Consider the following 17,694-nt stretch of genomic DNA (forward strand, 5'->3'; position numbering starts at 1 on the left):
TAGTAAATGAGTTCTGCTTCTTTCTGATCACCTGATTTTTTTTTTTACCAAAGCAGATTCACTATAACAACCTTTGTGATAGTTACTTACTCATTATTTCTGAAAGTATGATTTGAGTCTATGTCTTTAATGAAAGGACTGACACATTCTTTATTGAGTTAAGTTAAATAAAATTGATCTCAGATATTCCTTTCTTTTCCTAATTTCCAAAAATAAATTGAAATTATGAAATTTAAGGTTAAGAAATGTTTAAATTATGTTCTGGAGTAGATTGAGAGTTATAAATAATATGCCTTTAGGTTGATTAGTACACATTGTATCCTCCTTTGTTTAGACACCAAGTTGTGTTGATATGTCACAACTCTTTGAAAATGAGTAAGTGCAATTTTTATGCTGCTGAGATTATAGCATCCTTGGATATTTACTTTTTATACATAGTATACATAGTCTTCAAGAGATGTTTTTTTGTTTTGTTTTGTTTTGGTTTTTTTTGAGAGTAACTGAGTTATCAGGGAAGCTCAATAGAGAAAAGAATTTAGTCTGATACGTCATGCTCTGCTTCTATCCCCTCTATTGATGTAGCAAGAATAACACCAGCTCAGTGAGGTGAAAAGTCCAAACCTGTCAAGTCAAGAGTAAACAAATACATGATCTAGATCATTACTATAAAAGGGGAAAATTGGAAAAGCTGATTTAGACATTGCTATTATACTTTAGTATGTAACTATATCTTCAATTTTGAGAAGTAGATTTTTATGTTGTGATGCTTCAAACACAATCAGTACAAAGTTTAGGTTGAAATAGCAAGGAGGACAAAAATAAAATTTTTTTAAAATCTCTGAATTGAGGAAATTAATCTTGTCTAGGAGTCCTGACGATTTTCAGAGATTAATATCTGATTACATTTCTGTGAACTAGAACTGAAAATAACTTAAATAATTAACTGAGATTATTGATTGATGTTATATAAGATCACTTAATGTATGTAATGATTACCTACAAATAAAGGTAATAATTTCAAAAATATGCCAGACTTTATTATATCAACTCAGAGCTCTATTATCTTATTATCTATTATTCTTATTCCAGTTTCACTTGAAAAATAAAGGAAATCCACAGTGAACTGAATACACACTTCAAAAGGCACTTCGATGTAAGGATAATAATAGAAGTAATGATAGCTAACATTTATTGAATACTTGCTATATATGTCACACTCTGTATGATCTATGATTACATGCACTATCTCATTTACATCTTCTAACAATGAGGTTGGTCTTTTATAGTCCTTATCTATATGAGGAAATTAAGGTCAAGAATGATTAGGTTATTTGCCTTGATAATACATGAAGTACATAGAAAGCCTCAAATTAGAATCCTTGCCTATGCCAGAGTGCACGCATTTAACAACAACCTAGATAACTTCTCACTGTTACTTCCTCCCATATTTACCCATTCTGCTCATCTGGAAAGTGTCAGTTCATTTAAGACTCAGATTAAAGGTCATTACCCATCAGAATATTTCTCTGACTATTGCATCATCCTTTTGCTTATCTACAGAGAACATTAAAAAGTTGTTTAATTTTAAGCCTTTCTTAGCTAAGAGCATTATTTGATAGCAGAAGGTCCTTCATGAACTGATAAGTACAGGATTACTGATAATATGCAATTTACAATCTGAATAGGAATAGCCAAACATTACTTAACAAAGAACACTGAACACCCTTAATAATTTAAAGGGATTTGCTGGCACCAAAATGGATGTAGAAACACAATAAATGTTCAGATAGATTTGATTACTGAACTTGCTTATTGTCCTGACTCTATTGAGAATTTCCCAATTTAAATATCACTTCACTTTTTCTTCTTCACTTTCAATGTACTAATTCTAATACTTGCCTCTCCCTAACACCTTTCTTTCTCTCTTCCTCCCTCCCCCTCTCTCCCCACCTTCTTTCTTTATAACTCTCCCTTCCCAGAGGTCACTAACAATTTGCTCTCCTAAGCAAACTGGTAAAGGATTAAATTGGTCTCCAGCATTTTCTTCTCCTAGAGCCCGCACTAGGTAATACTTTACCCTTGCAGTTCACTCTAGCTATCGGTATGATGTCAAGGTTGAAAGTATAAAGTAATTAATATTATTAACTTACAGATGTCCTAAGGGTCCTGGGAAATCACTTCATCACAGTCGTAATGGAGTCTTTGGGATGATTTCCAGCAGTGGCCAGCTGTGAGCACCCTAGCAAGCTTTGGTGAGTATGCCTGGCTTTAAGATTAATTTCATGCAGGAAAATTTAAAGCCTAAGTTACATTACTACATAAAATAATACAATGATAATACAATGATAATTAAAATGAAAATATATTGTGACACGTTTGTGAGTGAGTAGAAGATACCCATCATCCTTGAGGGACTGTCTTTTCCTGACACCTGGTTACTTGGGCACATGCTCTGAGGTCTTTAGAACATCAATTATGTCTGGGTGCTACTGTCACATCCAAACTGTGAATGAATGGTTAGACAGAGCAGTCTGCAAAAGTCAAAATCTGATGAACTAGATCCGTTTCCCGGACTATTCTGGGACCATTTTCTGTGCAGGACAGTGTTTTGGTTGTCTATAATGATCATGCTTACTCTTATTGACAAGTGATAGCCTTTTGTGCAGTGATATAACCAGTTCCTAATGTATTTTCACCATTTCCAGCCAGAAATGTTTATTATTGGAGATATGCTCACAAATACCTCAGTATCTCTTGCTGGTGATTTCTTCTATGTCTCCTGTGTCCTAGCTTGAAATTAGAACCTTTGGGAGTCCTTTTTCCTTTCAATTATGATGTGATGACAGAGGCAGGATGTGATGTCCTCAGGAGGATAGCTGATAAACTAGACATAACCCTTTGTGACATTCCAATACATTACTTAGGGTCTCAGCAAAATCTGAGAAGTGTCTTTAGCAAATTATTCTTTATTATTACAAATTTTCCAAACTTGATTCTTTAAATTTAAATCACTCTAATTTCTTCCTTCAAAATTTTTTAACCTAATCATCATGGCCATTAACATACCCAGTTAGAAAATTATGACATTAATATAATTAAAAATAAGTGCAGAGTTTGAGAGGCAAAAATTGAGTTTTATTAACATTATGTTGTAACTTCATTACCCAGTTGTAGTAACAGCAAGAAAGTTGTTGTTCAGAACTGGAACAAATACTCAGTTGCTCTGCTGGAATTTAGCTTTTTGAACCCAGGCTGAAATTTGCAGTTGCTTAAAGTGATTTTAAGCCTTCAAGGGAGTGTGTTTTTATGTAAAGTTGGAAATTTCAGCTCAGCATAATGCTTTTTCTAAGAATAGACATGTGGAATATTATAAAATAGTAGTAACTTGAAACTGTGGCTTTTTGAAACCAATTCCTTATAAACATGCAAAATGGATTCATATATGTATATGTGTGTGTGTGTGTATGGATCTGTTCTGAATACATTTTATATTATATGCAAAATGCATTCATATATATATATATGGATGCAAAATGGATTCATAAGTATACATGGATCTGTTCTGTATACATTTAGTATTATATGTATATAAAATGTACCAAATCATAGAAGTGAAAACACAGTAAAGAAAATACTAGAAAATGAGAAAATATCAAAACCAATTTTTAAGCATTTTAGGTTATATATTAGTTTCTTAGAGCTGCTGTCACAAGGAACCACAGAGTGGCTGAGAACCACAGAAATTTGTCTCATGGTTCTAGAGACTAGAAGTCTAAGCTCCAGGTGCCAGCAGGGCCGTGCTCCCATGGAGCCTCCTTCCTTGTGTCTCCCAGCTGCTGCAGTACTAGTGTCCCTTGTCTTGTGACAGCTTAGCTCCATCCTTCACGCAGCCGCCCCTCACGTCGCTTTGTGGAGCCTTCCCTCCGTGCATGTGGGTCTCTGTACCCACACTGCTGCTTTCTTATCAAGGACACCAGCCATACTGGATGAGGAGCCACTCTAATGACCTCTTTTTCACTTCATTATCTCTGTAAAGATCTCATTTCCAAATAAGGTCACATTTTGAGGAACTGGGAGTTAGTTCATTGTAATTTGAATTAGAGAATGCGAAGAGGTGGGTATTTCTGTTCAAAATTGCTAAATCCTAGAAATCATCTTCCTGATCTAATGTACATAATTCTGACCGAATGTTTTTTAATGTGAAGAAGTGTGCATGTATATGAGGGTGTGTGTGTGAGAGAATGGGGACATGCATATAGCCCTGTTTCCAGGAGGACATGCATATAGTCCTGAGAGTACCATCATTGTGTTGACAAGCACTTTACTTTTGTCTTTGCTATAGTCAGAGAAAATATGATAAGGGACAAACTTAGATGATACTCCCATATTCCTAACATCGTCCTCGAATGTTAAACCAAATGATACTTTGGGCTCAGAAAGTCCAAATCTATCTTACTCAACTGAAATTTCCACCTTGAGTGTGCATAATGTCTTGCTAAAAATTGAATAGAGAAATAGTAAACTTTCAGTTTTGTTGGCAGAATTATTCTGAGTTGTGCTAAAATAAGATGTTGGAAGAACACAACTTATTTTCCGATGTCAAAGGGAGTGATTTTTAGGGGAAATAGGTATCTTTTAACTGAGGAATCAACAGCCTTGATGGGGGAGTTTTCAAGAAAGTGCAGGAAAGTGGCACTATTGCCACCTGCCAATTTTTCTGTCACATTTGTCTAAACACATAAGAGTAAATCTGGTCAGCCATAGCTACAGACTGCCAAATATATAATGTCTGCTTAGTATTGATCCTTTTCTGTTCTGAGCTCCAGTTGAATTTACTTTATAAGAGCTCTGGACTATTAGCAAATTTTCCTTCCCATCAAGTTAGTTAAAATGCCTATTTGGATTATTGAAATAGGTTTCTAATTTCCCTATGTCTCCTACTCAAAATCAGAACAGTTTAATTTTCCAAATACGCAGCTGTGTTTGAATCACATTCCTGCTCAAAAAACTCTGTGTACGTCAACTTATAAAATTAGGTAAAACTCCATCTCACATGCAAGGTCATTTGTAAGATTGTTTCAGTCCATGTGTAAGATACACATTTATACTACTTTTACTGGGGGTCCATATTAACGTCCAGCCTGCATGAGCCAAATCAAATGAAGCATAACTGAACTCTAGGATCTTAGAGGTTCAGATGATGATAGAAACCCACCTCCCCTCTCTCATGTTGACAGATACTAAATTTTTAGTATTTCTTTTAACTCCAGTGTTCTGAAAGCTTTACAAAAATAACTGCTTTTATTATAGTGAATCTTCTTAATTATATGTTTCCTTCTTTCCTCCCTTTCTTTCTTTCTTTTTCTTTTTATTATACAACTTTCTTCTCTTAAGGACTTCTTGTAAGTTTGCAAATTCATCCCAGAAATGTTGAGAACAATATTGAACAGTGTATTCCAAGCTGGATTTGACCTACAAATACCACAGTTATAGATGATTCTGCATTCAATATGCTCTTCACTTTTCTATAAATTCCTTTATTTTTTCTTACTTTAAAAAGTGATACAACAACTTTCTGAATTGGTATTCAAATAAACACACACTTATTTATTCTACAATTTAAATTTTAGGGTTTTTAAAAAATCTTACATAGTTATACCATTCTGACGATAATCATTCTACTTCACCATTCTTTTATCTGAGCAGACCATTTGAACTTTGTGCATAAATGTAATCTTCCAGTTTCTTTGTGTTTGGAAATTCTAATTATATTCTTTCATCTTTGTTTCTAACAGGAGCTTAATTGGTGTTTTAGGCAACTGACTTGATAATTAGGGAAATGTTTTTCGATGAATTTTCCAATGTGCACCATAGAAAAACAAATTGATGAGAACAATTTAAAAAATCAATTTTAAATAATTATGACAGAAAATTGAGACTCAATATAATTGTAAAAAACATAGAGCAAATGTAACAGAAATGATAGTCAAACATTAAAAGTTAAATGAAACTTTCCTCAGGCAAAAAAAGACAAGGAAGAAGAATAAAAAGCAATCTAGAAGTACCTAGGTAGAGCAGTAGAAGAGAAAAAAGAACTTACATACAATAGAGACAAAATTTAACTGGCTGCAGACTTCTCAGCAACTCTAAATGTTAGATGGCAATGGAGAAATGTATGTAAAATTTTGAAAGGGAAAATACTGTAAAGAATTTTTTTCTCATCCAAGCTGTCTTTCTTGGGTAAACAATCATAAGACACTTTCAGTTACACTAGGACTTAAAAATATACAGTATTCTTTTTAAAGTACTTAGATTTGATGGCCAGCAAACTGAAAAATTGAGTAAGAACCCAAGAATACAAAAATTATGCATACAGTGCCTGACTATAAGCACTCAAACCAAATAAGCATAATATAGGTATGTATAGTGTTATTATTAATCTAGTTACAAAAGCTGAATGCAAATGTTAAAAATGATATTTAAAGAGAAAAATCTAATTCTAAACAGCCCTCCAATTCCTGGATCCAATTAACAAATATTGGGAAGTAGTTAGGCAAGAGTAATGAGTGAATAAATAGATAGATAGATACATAGATAGATAGATAGTAAATATTTCCCCTCCCTTTGTGTGTAAATGTTTGTGTCTGTGTGTGTGAGCACATACCAAAAGTACTTGATATCATAAAAACAAAGAAATTGAAGTCTACATGAAAAACAAGACCCAAAAAATGGAACAAAAAAGGAACAAAACAACATACAAAATATTCAGTATAAGAGCAAAAACACAACTTACAACAATACATTTAAATAAAGAAGGGATGGTGACTCTTTGAGAAGGAAACAGATGAGAAGGCACAGCTCTCATCAGAGGCTGTTGCAAAGGAGCTCACACAAGCATGGAGTGAATAGGACAGCAGGGGCACCAGCCAAGAGATCTTTAAACCCAGAGAACACACAGGAGAACTTCCCGTGGAGTGCACAACCAAGAATTATTTCAAACTATATCAATAAAAATTATACAGACCTAAGAAAGGTAAATCATAGGAAGAGATTTTAGATACAATAAAGGTAAAAAGGCTACAGAGAATCTGATCAACATGTGTAAGAATAAGGACTTAATTGACATGCATAGAATGCTGCACACATCAGTGTGATAACTAAAAATCTCTTGATAAATGAGGAACAAAGAGGGCAAAAGTGACTATATGCCCTAAAGAGATTCTCACAAGTCCCCAAAGAACTGAAATCATAGAGTACGTTATCTGAAAACAATGGAATTAATCTGGATATCAACTCAAAAACAAGAGAAAACTTGAAAATTCTCAACTGCTTAGAAATTAGACAATTGACTTCTAAATAATTCCTGAGTCAAAAAAATCACTGGGAAATTAGAAGATATTTTGAAAATAAAATTGAAATATGACACAGCAAAGCTTGTGAGATGCAGCTAAAGCAGTGTTTAGGCAAAATTGCATAACTTTAAGTGAATATATCATAAATAAAGAAAGATTGAAACCAAGTTAGCTGACTTCAATCTTAAGAATCTAGAAGAACTTCTAGTATATCAGATCTAAAGGAAAAAGAAGGAAAAGAATAATAATAATGAGAAAAAAAGTAACTTAAAAACTAGTAAAAGTTAAATCAGGAAACAAAATAACAGTATTATAAAAATTAACAGAAATTAATAAAATCAGCCTTATCAAAGAAAACAAAAATAGATTATTCATATAAAAATTAAAATAAAATATCAAAGCAGATCTACAGTCAGTAAAACCAATGAGAGAGAGATTCTGGCTTTCACTTAAGGAGGTAGAACCTTTTGGAACATCCATTCTGAATCAACGTATACTTAATATAGAACACTTAATATGCAGCTTATCAGCTTCCACACAAAGTGCTGATGAAAAATATCTCATTGACAGTGTATGACATGTGTTAATTATTGCATATTTCTAAAGTAAAAATAGAAGTTTTACATGAATCCATATGTGATCACTAATTTAGAGCACTAATTGGTAGTAATTTACACTAATTGAATTAATGGCACAAACAAGCAGATATATTTATATAAACTAAAATATGCAGATATTACCAAGCAAAAGCTACAGATTTATATGCTTTGTTAATAGCCAGATAATGTAATTTTGAAATAAAAGTGCAAAATACTGGCTTCTTTTCTTACAAAATATTCTTTTTAATGTAAATTAGGTATTAAGATGATATGATTCTGGTCATATCAGAAATGATCCATTGATTCATACTTAATAGGCTAACCAAATGTGTTATTCAAACACACAGTACAATCTAAATCCATAGAATTCTAGAAGTGTGAACCCCATGTCTATAAAATGGAGATACTATGACTGCCTCCTGCATACAATTGCTATGAGAACTAATTGGAACAACAGATATAAAGAACATAGTGCAACGTCTGGCATGTTAGGAAATTTAAAACCATTAAATATTAAATTTATTGTTATGTGGCCTTATGTCAGATATTTCTAAAATGCATTGTCATTTTTATCAAATATAGGAAAACCCCCACTTTTATCATAATTTTAAATGTTTATAGGTCTGTCTTCTGTAATCTCTAAATGAAAAAGAAAATCCGTCTTATGGTTGGAAACCACCAGCACTTTTAGTGCTCATGAAAAATGTTTGAATTCATTTATTTCTTCACAAGTAATTTGCTTTTATTACATTGGATAAAATGTATTATAAAATGATTTCTAATAAGCAGCTTTAAATGTCAAAGCTAAATATGTAGACATGTATTCTCTAATCTACTTTTAATGATTTTAAAATGAATATTCTAAATTTTTATTTTATAGTACCTGTCTGAAAAGGAGGCAGAGCATCGAATTAAGTTAAAATGCAGAGACAATGAGGCTATGGTGTAATGATGTTTAAACATCTAGAGGAATAATTAACATATATTTGTTTAATGAAGAAAGCGATTATATTAACAAAAATTTAATTCCTTGATATTGTACATTTATATTCCATTGATGATCAGCAATTATGGATCAATTAGAGTTTTTTAATAATACCCTTTTAGTTCAGGATCTTTATGCCAAATATCAAGCCCCTGTGGGATGGCTAGTGAAAGATTTGCTAAACTCTGCTCCTTCATTCCTACTACATACCAAGCATTATAGTAAGTCTTCTACGTATAGTGTCTCTAACATTGAATGAACTATAAGGGCCAGAGAGAAGAGATAGAGCTCAAGTTATGTAATATGCCTAAGTCACCCCAGTAACAAGGGCATAGAAGGCATCCAGTGCAGGACTGTTTCATTTTTCATAATAGTAGGACTTTGCATTGATGTTCGCCTCTACTCTATGATGTGTGTTTACATTCATTGTCCTCTCGTTTTGATCCAGAAACTAGGCAAAGCAAGTAAAGCTATCTGAATTACTGTTCAAAATAAAATTATAGATCACTCCATAGTAGAATTCAGGGAGAATTTGATGAATTTCAGAGGAACCCTTCATCAGAATATTTGAAATTGAAAATTCTGTACCTTTGCTAAGACATGGACTATCCAGTTTCAGACTAAGCCTAAAACTTCTCAATGACTTAATGTCACCATGACTCTGACCAGAAGCAGCAGACCTACACTCCTCAAGTATTTCATGGCACCCACGTACAAGAGCCTTTAGAAGTTCCCACCTGGCCTCGCCCACTCCCATTCCCCCCAAGTCTTTCTGTTATTAACATGCTGGTACAGGTAGCAAACCTTTCATGAAAATCTGACCAGTTGTTATTTAAAGACGTACTGTTGTTCTATTAGCACAAGTTAGGTGGTTAAGATGTCCATAAAAATTTTATTAGACATTTAAATGAGATGTGTGTAACTTAATATAAAATACAGTTTCATTACCTACAGAGTAGTTGAGGTCTCTAGTCACATGCAGGATATTTTTTAAGAAGTATTGTGTTCCCATTCTTCATTCTCTAAGTTGCAAATTGAAAAAAAAATAATTCTAATAAACCAAAAATTACCTGTAAAATTAAACAGACCTGAATTAAGCATATTATATTATTTTTTCTCTTGCATGATAATCAGATTTGGTTTTTGATTGGTGGGAAGAGTTCAAAACTGTTCTGCAGACTTTGCAACTCTAGAAAGGACAATTGCAGTAAAGTTCTTCCAGTTAAATAGGATTCTTGGGAACACAAATTTGCTGAGTCAGAAGACTGCTTTTCTCAGCTTTCCTCATTTTTTAGAAATTACACATTTAAACCATAAAATAACAGCACTGTTTTACTGTGAAAGAAAAAAAATGACAAATATGTGACTACATATATCTCTCTCACAAGTTTTCAGTCAGTGCATGGTGATTCTCCAAAAGGACTGGGGTCAGGGCATGATAAATCCAAGTCCAAAGGCACTTCGGACTTTCAGCATCTGAAGACTGGGACTGGCACAGAAAAACTGAGAGAAAATTTCCAAGATGTGCTTGGCTTTCAACTCTGGAAAGCTAAAGGTGGGAAACCTGAGAGAAATTCCTCCTAATTCCGTCATTTCATAAAGTGTAAAGCATCTATACCCCAAAGATGAGGCAGGGCAGAAGGCTAGAATTAAAAGAAAGCCAAGAGCAGGACTCCAAAGAGCCGGCAGTGTGCTTATGAAGGGAAGTTACCTTCTGATTCCTAAAGGTGGGGCGTGGCTGTAAAGAGCTAATGGTTTATCAGAATAACACTAGTCCTCAGATACCAAACCCTACTGAAGGAAGATTTCTGATCTTGCATTCAAAGCCAATGAAAAATTGAAACAAGTAAAATTTATAACAAATTACTTTCACTATGGATCTTACTGATTTAGCTTATTGACTCCAGCAGCTTAGCACTATAAGAAGTATTTCTTGCAGGTTTTGTTTTTAACATAACAACATAACAGTTTCTGTCTTTATTTTATGCAAAATAACTAATAGCCCCCAAAGCACAATAAAAAGAACATTTAACCCCAAATCAAGAAAATAAAATAGTCAATATAGATAAATACAGAGATGACCACAAAATTAGAAATGTCAAAAAAGGTATTTAAAATAACTGTGATAAAATTTAAAATGTCAGAAAGTGTCTTTAAAATAAATATGATAAAAATGCTAAAATATCTAGTGGGAAAGGTGGCCAGCATCTGCTCAGCATGTGTGAACAGATGGAAAATTTCAAAAAAAGAAACACAAACTACAAAAAAGAGAAGCAAGTGGAAATATTAGAAATAATATATAAGACAGAAAAAAGAATTCATTAGATGGACTTTACCACAGAATAGAGGCCACAAAGATAAAAGTCAGTGAACTTGAAAAAAGTTCAAGAGAAAGTATCCAAACTGAAGTTAAAACAGAAATAAGAGAGGGACAGGCAAACAAAAGAAAAACAGAGCAGCCAATGTATGGGGCAAAATATCAAATGGTATAACACACGGAACTGGGCACAAACAAGGAAAAGTGAAATGGGACAGGTGAAATATTTAAAAAGATAGTGTCTAAGAGCGCTCCAAAATTACTGAATACTATCAAATCACGCATCTAAAAAACTAAGCAAATTCTAAAGGAAGATGAATAAAAAGAAAACTCTAGAAAGACACATCACAGTCGAACTGTTGAAAAGCACAGCTGAGTAGTAAGTCTTTAAGCAGCCAGAGGGAAATCACATAACATACAGACGAAGAAAAAATTAGCAATGACTGGACTGCTCATTAGAAGCAGTTGAGGCCAGAAAAAAATAAAATTTCATTTTCAAAGTGCTGAAAAGAATTACCTAGAATTCCAAAGCCAATGAAAATATTCAATACTAAAAGGAGATAGTGACAATTTCAAATGTACCAAAACTGAAATAATTTATCTGTAACTGAAATACATTGCAATAAAAACTAAAAGAAATATTTTAAGATGAAAGAGACAGAGCCTTAGATCTACTGAAAGGAGTTTCTTTTAGAATGTGTATGTGTGGACACATGCATGTGGATATACTGCGTGTGCATCATATGTACACATGAATACGTTGCTTAGAACAGTAACAAACAATAACAGTGTATTTTGGGATTGGGGCACAAGTGGAGGTAAAATTATAATAGAAGAACACAAAACAGGAGAGAGGTATAAAAGAAATAAAAAGTTGTCCATTTCTTACATTATGAGATAGCGAAATATTATTTAAAGGTAAGCTATAATAAAATAAAATGGCTAGTATCTCCAGAATAATCTCTAAAAAATTAACACAAAGAGGTAGAGCTAAAAGGCAAAAGAAGAGAAAAAATGGAATTTCAAAAATATTCAATTCACTGAAAAGAACACAAAATAGGAACAGAGAAACAATGGTAAAGTAGGATAAGTATAAAATATAACATTAATTTCCTGGGAAGCTTGCTGCTGGCTATAGGTCAGAGTTCTGTTTTTATATATGGTCTGGCTATTGTCCATTTGTATATTTAGTCTCTCAGTCCTAAAAGAGTTCATGGTAAAACTTGAATACATTTAAAGGTTGGCATTTGAGTAAACATCTGTGGCCACTATGGTGGTGGAATGGATATGTAAATATAAATACACACACACACACACTATATATATGTATATGTATATATATGTATATCTCATAAAAATAAGTAGACAGGGATTTATGACTAGGGAGGAGATCTTGCAATGCTAATTTCCTTATCCTTCTTTGCAGGAATTTAATCAATATCCTATAAAACAGAAAACATTCAGTATAAAAATGTATTGATTTGCTCATCTTAATGCTTCTCTGTAATCTATTTTTACAACCTTAGAAAGATATATTATGGTAAAATATTGTTCAACTTGAATCCTAAAATTCCTTCACTTCAGTCCAGTTGCTTTTTCTTCTGTAAATCTCAAGTAAACACATATAGAGCTTTTATTAATCTCTCATAGGATGATGATTCCACTTAAAAAATCATTTCTATGTATCTGTCTAGCTAGCTGTCCTTTTTTTCTGTATATTTAGGGGCTTGAGAAATGTTTGAGTGCTGGAGCTTTATCTCCTGCTGTTCTTGAACCCCAACCACCCTAGGGGCTTGCCTAGACTGAGCTGCTAGAAGGATTCATGAGAAGCACGTAGAGAAGACTGGAGTTTTCCTATTTACCCCAGGTGACCTGGCTTGTGCAAGCTGAGATTTCCCTAGATTAGTGTGTTTGAGCCCCAGACATGGGTGGAAGCCCATCAGGGATCTGAAAAACTGCCCAGCCAAACTCAGGCTAAATCACCAACCACAGTGAGTTAAATAAAAGACTATTGAAACCATGAACTTACTGGGTGGTTTGTTACCCAATCCCAGAAACATGTACCACAAGGAGGAATTGCCATACCCATCATAACAAAGTCAGATAAAATTTGAATCTGTGACCATATGGCAGGAAGAATCTGGAATTAGGTAATGAAATTGTTATAAGAGATTGAAAATAATGATTCAGTGCAATGACGAAACAACTGGTAAAATTGTTGCCTGTGGTAGCATGTATGACAAAATATGTACAAAGCTACATCGTCTAAAACAATAACCCCTAGCTACAAGTGGCTATTTAAATTTAAATTAGCTAAAATGTGTTGTTTATTCAGTCACATCCCCACTCCTCAGTTGCCTACTAGATACATGTAGAAAGTAGAAACCATTTTAGACAGCACAAATACAGAGCATTTCCATCATCTAGTTAATATTGTTGAAGAAACTTTTGGATTTGAGCAACGTGATTGCTGAAATTGGCAGACTTTCAGAAAGGCAGAATGCAAATAGGCAGAATGTTGAAAATGTCAGGAGGTTCGTACTGGTTACGTATAGTAAAGAACTGTAAGGGGAAAATGAGCTAAGGAAAGAACTAGCAAATTTACATGCAGAATCTTGAGAAAATATAGAGAGTCCATAATTAATTGGATTGGAAAATACAAATATGTCCTACCACCAATCTTTCTTGCTAAATCATGAAAACAGAATACAATCTGGAGGCAAAAATCAAACCAAGGTCTTATAACACCCTTTGCTAAGGGTTCTAACACCTAAGGTGATGCCTGTTAGGCTCTTGGAATTATAAAGCAAACCTCTAGGAACCATAAATGCATTGTCATATAACAGCTAAAATCAGTTCTTAAGTCTAGAGAGATAAAGGAATGAATGTCTGAAAAAAAATGGGCCTTTGGTATATGGAATTTAAAATAACTGTATCATGGGAAATGTGCATAATTTGAAGGGGCTTATATTGGAAAATAGTATGATCTTAGTTTAAAATGATGTGATGTTACCCAAAATGAAAAAAGGTGTCTGAGGCTCCAACTTTCTACAAGAAGCAGTCTGAGAATGCTCCTCAAAGAATAAAATTTTTAATAAAGTCTCATAAGTGACAAAGGAAGTTGAAAAAGGAAGGATGTTCCAGAAGCTGGAGCCAAGAATCAAACAAAACGCCTTACTGGAGAGGCTTCTCTAAGGGACATTACAAAGCCTTGATCTGGGAACACTCCCTGTGCCCACCCACATCACAACACTTGCTCCTCAAGACTTCAGGCTTGTTGTGGACCAGTGACTATTACATTCCTCCCCTAGTCTCCTTTTTAAATAGTAGTGTTTACTGCAGTTTTCCTGTTCCTGTCTCATAGTTTAGTATATAAAAATTGGGTAAATTGTCTCTTTACTTAATTGGTCTCCAGATCAAGAGAGGCCACATCAGAAGAGCTGCATGCACCTGGATACAGGTGATGATATCCTGGGCTCCAAGCCTAATGCAAGACTGGATGAGGTTTTAGACATCCTGGATGAAGTGGAGCCTCCTTTACACATGACAGTGTGTGGCTAGAGAGTGGACTGTGACCGAGAAATTATATTGATGACCCAGTATTAATTCTTTCATTGTGAGTGGATAGTCTGAACCACTTTTTGATTGTGGGTTCAGTCATATGAATGGTTTGGCTTATTGAGGCCAGCAGATGGGATGCCCAGTGGCTTACAAACTGCTGCTCTTGCACCAAGACTTTCACTCTAGGCATATCCCCAGTGTAGTCCTCTGAGGAATGTGAGAAACATGTTGAAGAGATGCAACATCCTCTTTATGTCCATTTATGCCAGTTGACCCACTTGTCCTGTTGATACCATCCTAGAACAGCTGGTGTCAAGTTGACTCTTGGACATGTAGGAGGGTTCAGGGGAGCCCAGATGAGCCATTAAAGCACGCTCAGCCTAAGTTATTGATCCAAAGGGAACTAAATATATGATTCTTTTTTAAAGCAATGATATATTTGATGGATTATTATGTAAAAATAGCTAATTAATTCAATAGTCTATAGTATTTATCTGATTTTCCAGTTGTGTTACATTCAAAAACAGAAAATAAGGAAATGCTGGCAGACTCCTAGTCTTCAATAGTTTCTCTTTCCAAGTATTCACTACCCATTCTTTTTTGGGTTTCTAGGCTCCAGTGTCTTGTATAAAATCCACTGTGTTCCCTCTCTGTGAGAACTGCACTTTTCAATTTTCAAGGATCACACTGACCTCTCCAACTGGAATTATTTTACAGTGATTTCAAAAATGAAAAATAAAGTCTCACAGTTTCTCTGAATTTTTACCTCCTCTTGTAGCTCCAACTTTATTAGAACGAATTCTTCATAGATTTCAAGAGTTTTTGTACTGAACTCTGTAGCTAGTGTGAAATACAAGTTATTAAAAAGTTTCAGTGTTTCTGAGGACTTTGAGTTGCTGTGCATTCTTTCCATTAGCAAAAAGGGAAATAAAATAGGTATTGTGTTTTGTCTGTTTCACTGGTTCATAATGACATTCTTCTTAGTGTTTTATAACAGCATCTTTTATAATAGTCTGAAACTTAATCTTAAAATCCTGATGGTTAAAAAATTATCAAATTTGGTTGATACTGTGACATATTTTCCTTAAAAGTTTTCTATAGCTATCCTTTTGTAGTGGTTCACTCTTTCATTAAAGGATGGTATTTCCTGTGTTCTCTCTTGGAGAGTCATGGAAATGTTATAGATGCATGTTGTCTTCAACAAATTGTTCCTTACATATAGGTCTTTCTGTGACCAAAAGAAGAGAAGATTAATATCTTCCTGCCTAAGAGTGTGAGGATAGATATTTGAATTTTCTGGAGAATAAGGTAAGGCAATCAAAGTAAGTCAGTCAAATAAGAATTGACAGAAGTCTCAGGATTTTTCAGGATCAATGTTTCTCCTCTTAGCTTCCAATTTTTCCCATCATCATCTTGCCTTATTATTGACACCTTGACAATTTAAGAAACATGCTGTAAAATGTATCTTGATTATTTTGGTCAGATATTTTTCCCCCACCATTTTCTGGTGGCCTGCCTGGAAATACCTTCCTGCAAGAGGGCCTCCTAGACACCTGACAATTTTTCTCTACCCTCTTGTGAGAAGTAGGGCTATATCTTTGTCTTTGTTGTGTGTGACATGTATTCTCTTAAAGTAGGGCATTTTGGGGGACATATGAATACAAATATTGACTGTGAATTTTTATATTTGTTTTCCAGTTCCTAAAGCATTCAGGCATTCAATTTGAAGTCTGACACATTGTCGAAAAAGAAGTTTTTAAGACATCTCAATTTTCTCCAATCTGTTTATCACATCTCGTTTCTATCTTATGATGTTCACAATTTATTAAAAAGTAAATGTGTTCTTCAACATCTACCCAACTAACAATAGGTCCAACCATTGTCATAGAGACATTCAACAAAACCATTATCTACCAGTTTAATAATGGTTAACCTAATCTTACTTAGCTTTCTGAACTTCAGTTTCACTCCATATAGAATAGGAATAATTTAATCACTTTACATACATCATTTTAAAGATTAAATAAGATACAATATACATTTGTATCCCAAAGTAGGTAGGGAATGCATTTGATCTCTAGAAGGTCAAAATAGAGAAAAAGGAAAGATTTTCATGGTTATACAAATTTAACCATTAAATGATGGTGATTGAGCATATTAATTCCTTCAAATTTTATGACTAAGAGGAAATTTCAGTCTTTAGAATAGAGAACATATACTATAAATATTTAGAGTAAATATTACAAAACTATATATATTTTCAGAGAATATTTTTTGCGTGGAAATTATTTCTGTGTATCAGCAAGCAGTAGCCTGCATTTGTTACCTTTATATTCTCTTGTCCCACTCTCAAAGAAAATACACTTACTTAATTTAGTGATTATGGGTTCGTCACTAGTTGTGGGTTCTGGCCAGCAGAAGTCCCACTGAGATGGAATGAATTACTCGAGATTCTGTGGAAAAAGTCAAGAGAGCAAGAGGGAGTCGGGAGCCAACTCCACGAAACTCTCAAATGCCCCCACATTTACTGTGTACAGTCAAAGGAGAATCACTGACTGTACACAGTAAATGTTGTGTGATGGAATGCAGGAATTTAGGGAAAGACAAGGTGGGATCAAGATTGTAGAGTCTGGCTCAAGGTCAGAAGACCCTTTATGTTTTGGTAAATCATGTTCGTGCTGGCATCAGCGAGCCTTACAGCTTGTCAGGGCGGAACGTCTGAGAAGCAGCTGCTTAACAACATTTTTCTTGGACTCAGGCGGCTGTGCCTGTCCTAGGTTGCCCCGCTCTGGGGATCTTACCCGCCATTGGCTAACCAGCTTTCTCACCTCTGAGTCTGCAGCTTTTTATAACTTGTTTACCATTCCAGCCCAAGACTGG

At 34.2% G+C, this 17,694-nt stretch overlaps 1 long non-coding RNA gene across 1 annotated transcript in view; it reads left to right on the top strand.

Moving 5' to 3' along the window:
* Window positions 1–17,694, top strand: part of LOC123616355 (uncharacterized) — a 154,385-nt gene that overhangs the window by 48,378 nt on the left and 88,313 nt on the right. The window contains exon 2 of the long non-coding RNA XR_012502489.1: window positions 2,153–2,252. This is a non-coding gene — a long non-coding RNA (uncharacterized LOC123616355). The remainder of the gene's footprint in view (window positions 1–2,152; window positions 2,253–17,694) is intronic.

The sequence above is a fragment of the Camelus bactrianus genome, chromosome 26 (assembly GCF_048773025.1).
Source record: "Camelus bactrianus isolate YW-2024 breed Bactrian camel chromosome 26, ASM4877302v1, whole genome shotgun sequence".
NCBI classification, from domain to species: domain Eukaryota; kingdom Metazoa; phylum Chordata; class Mammalia; order Artiodactyla; family Camelidae; genus Camelus; species Camelus bactrianus.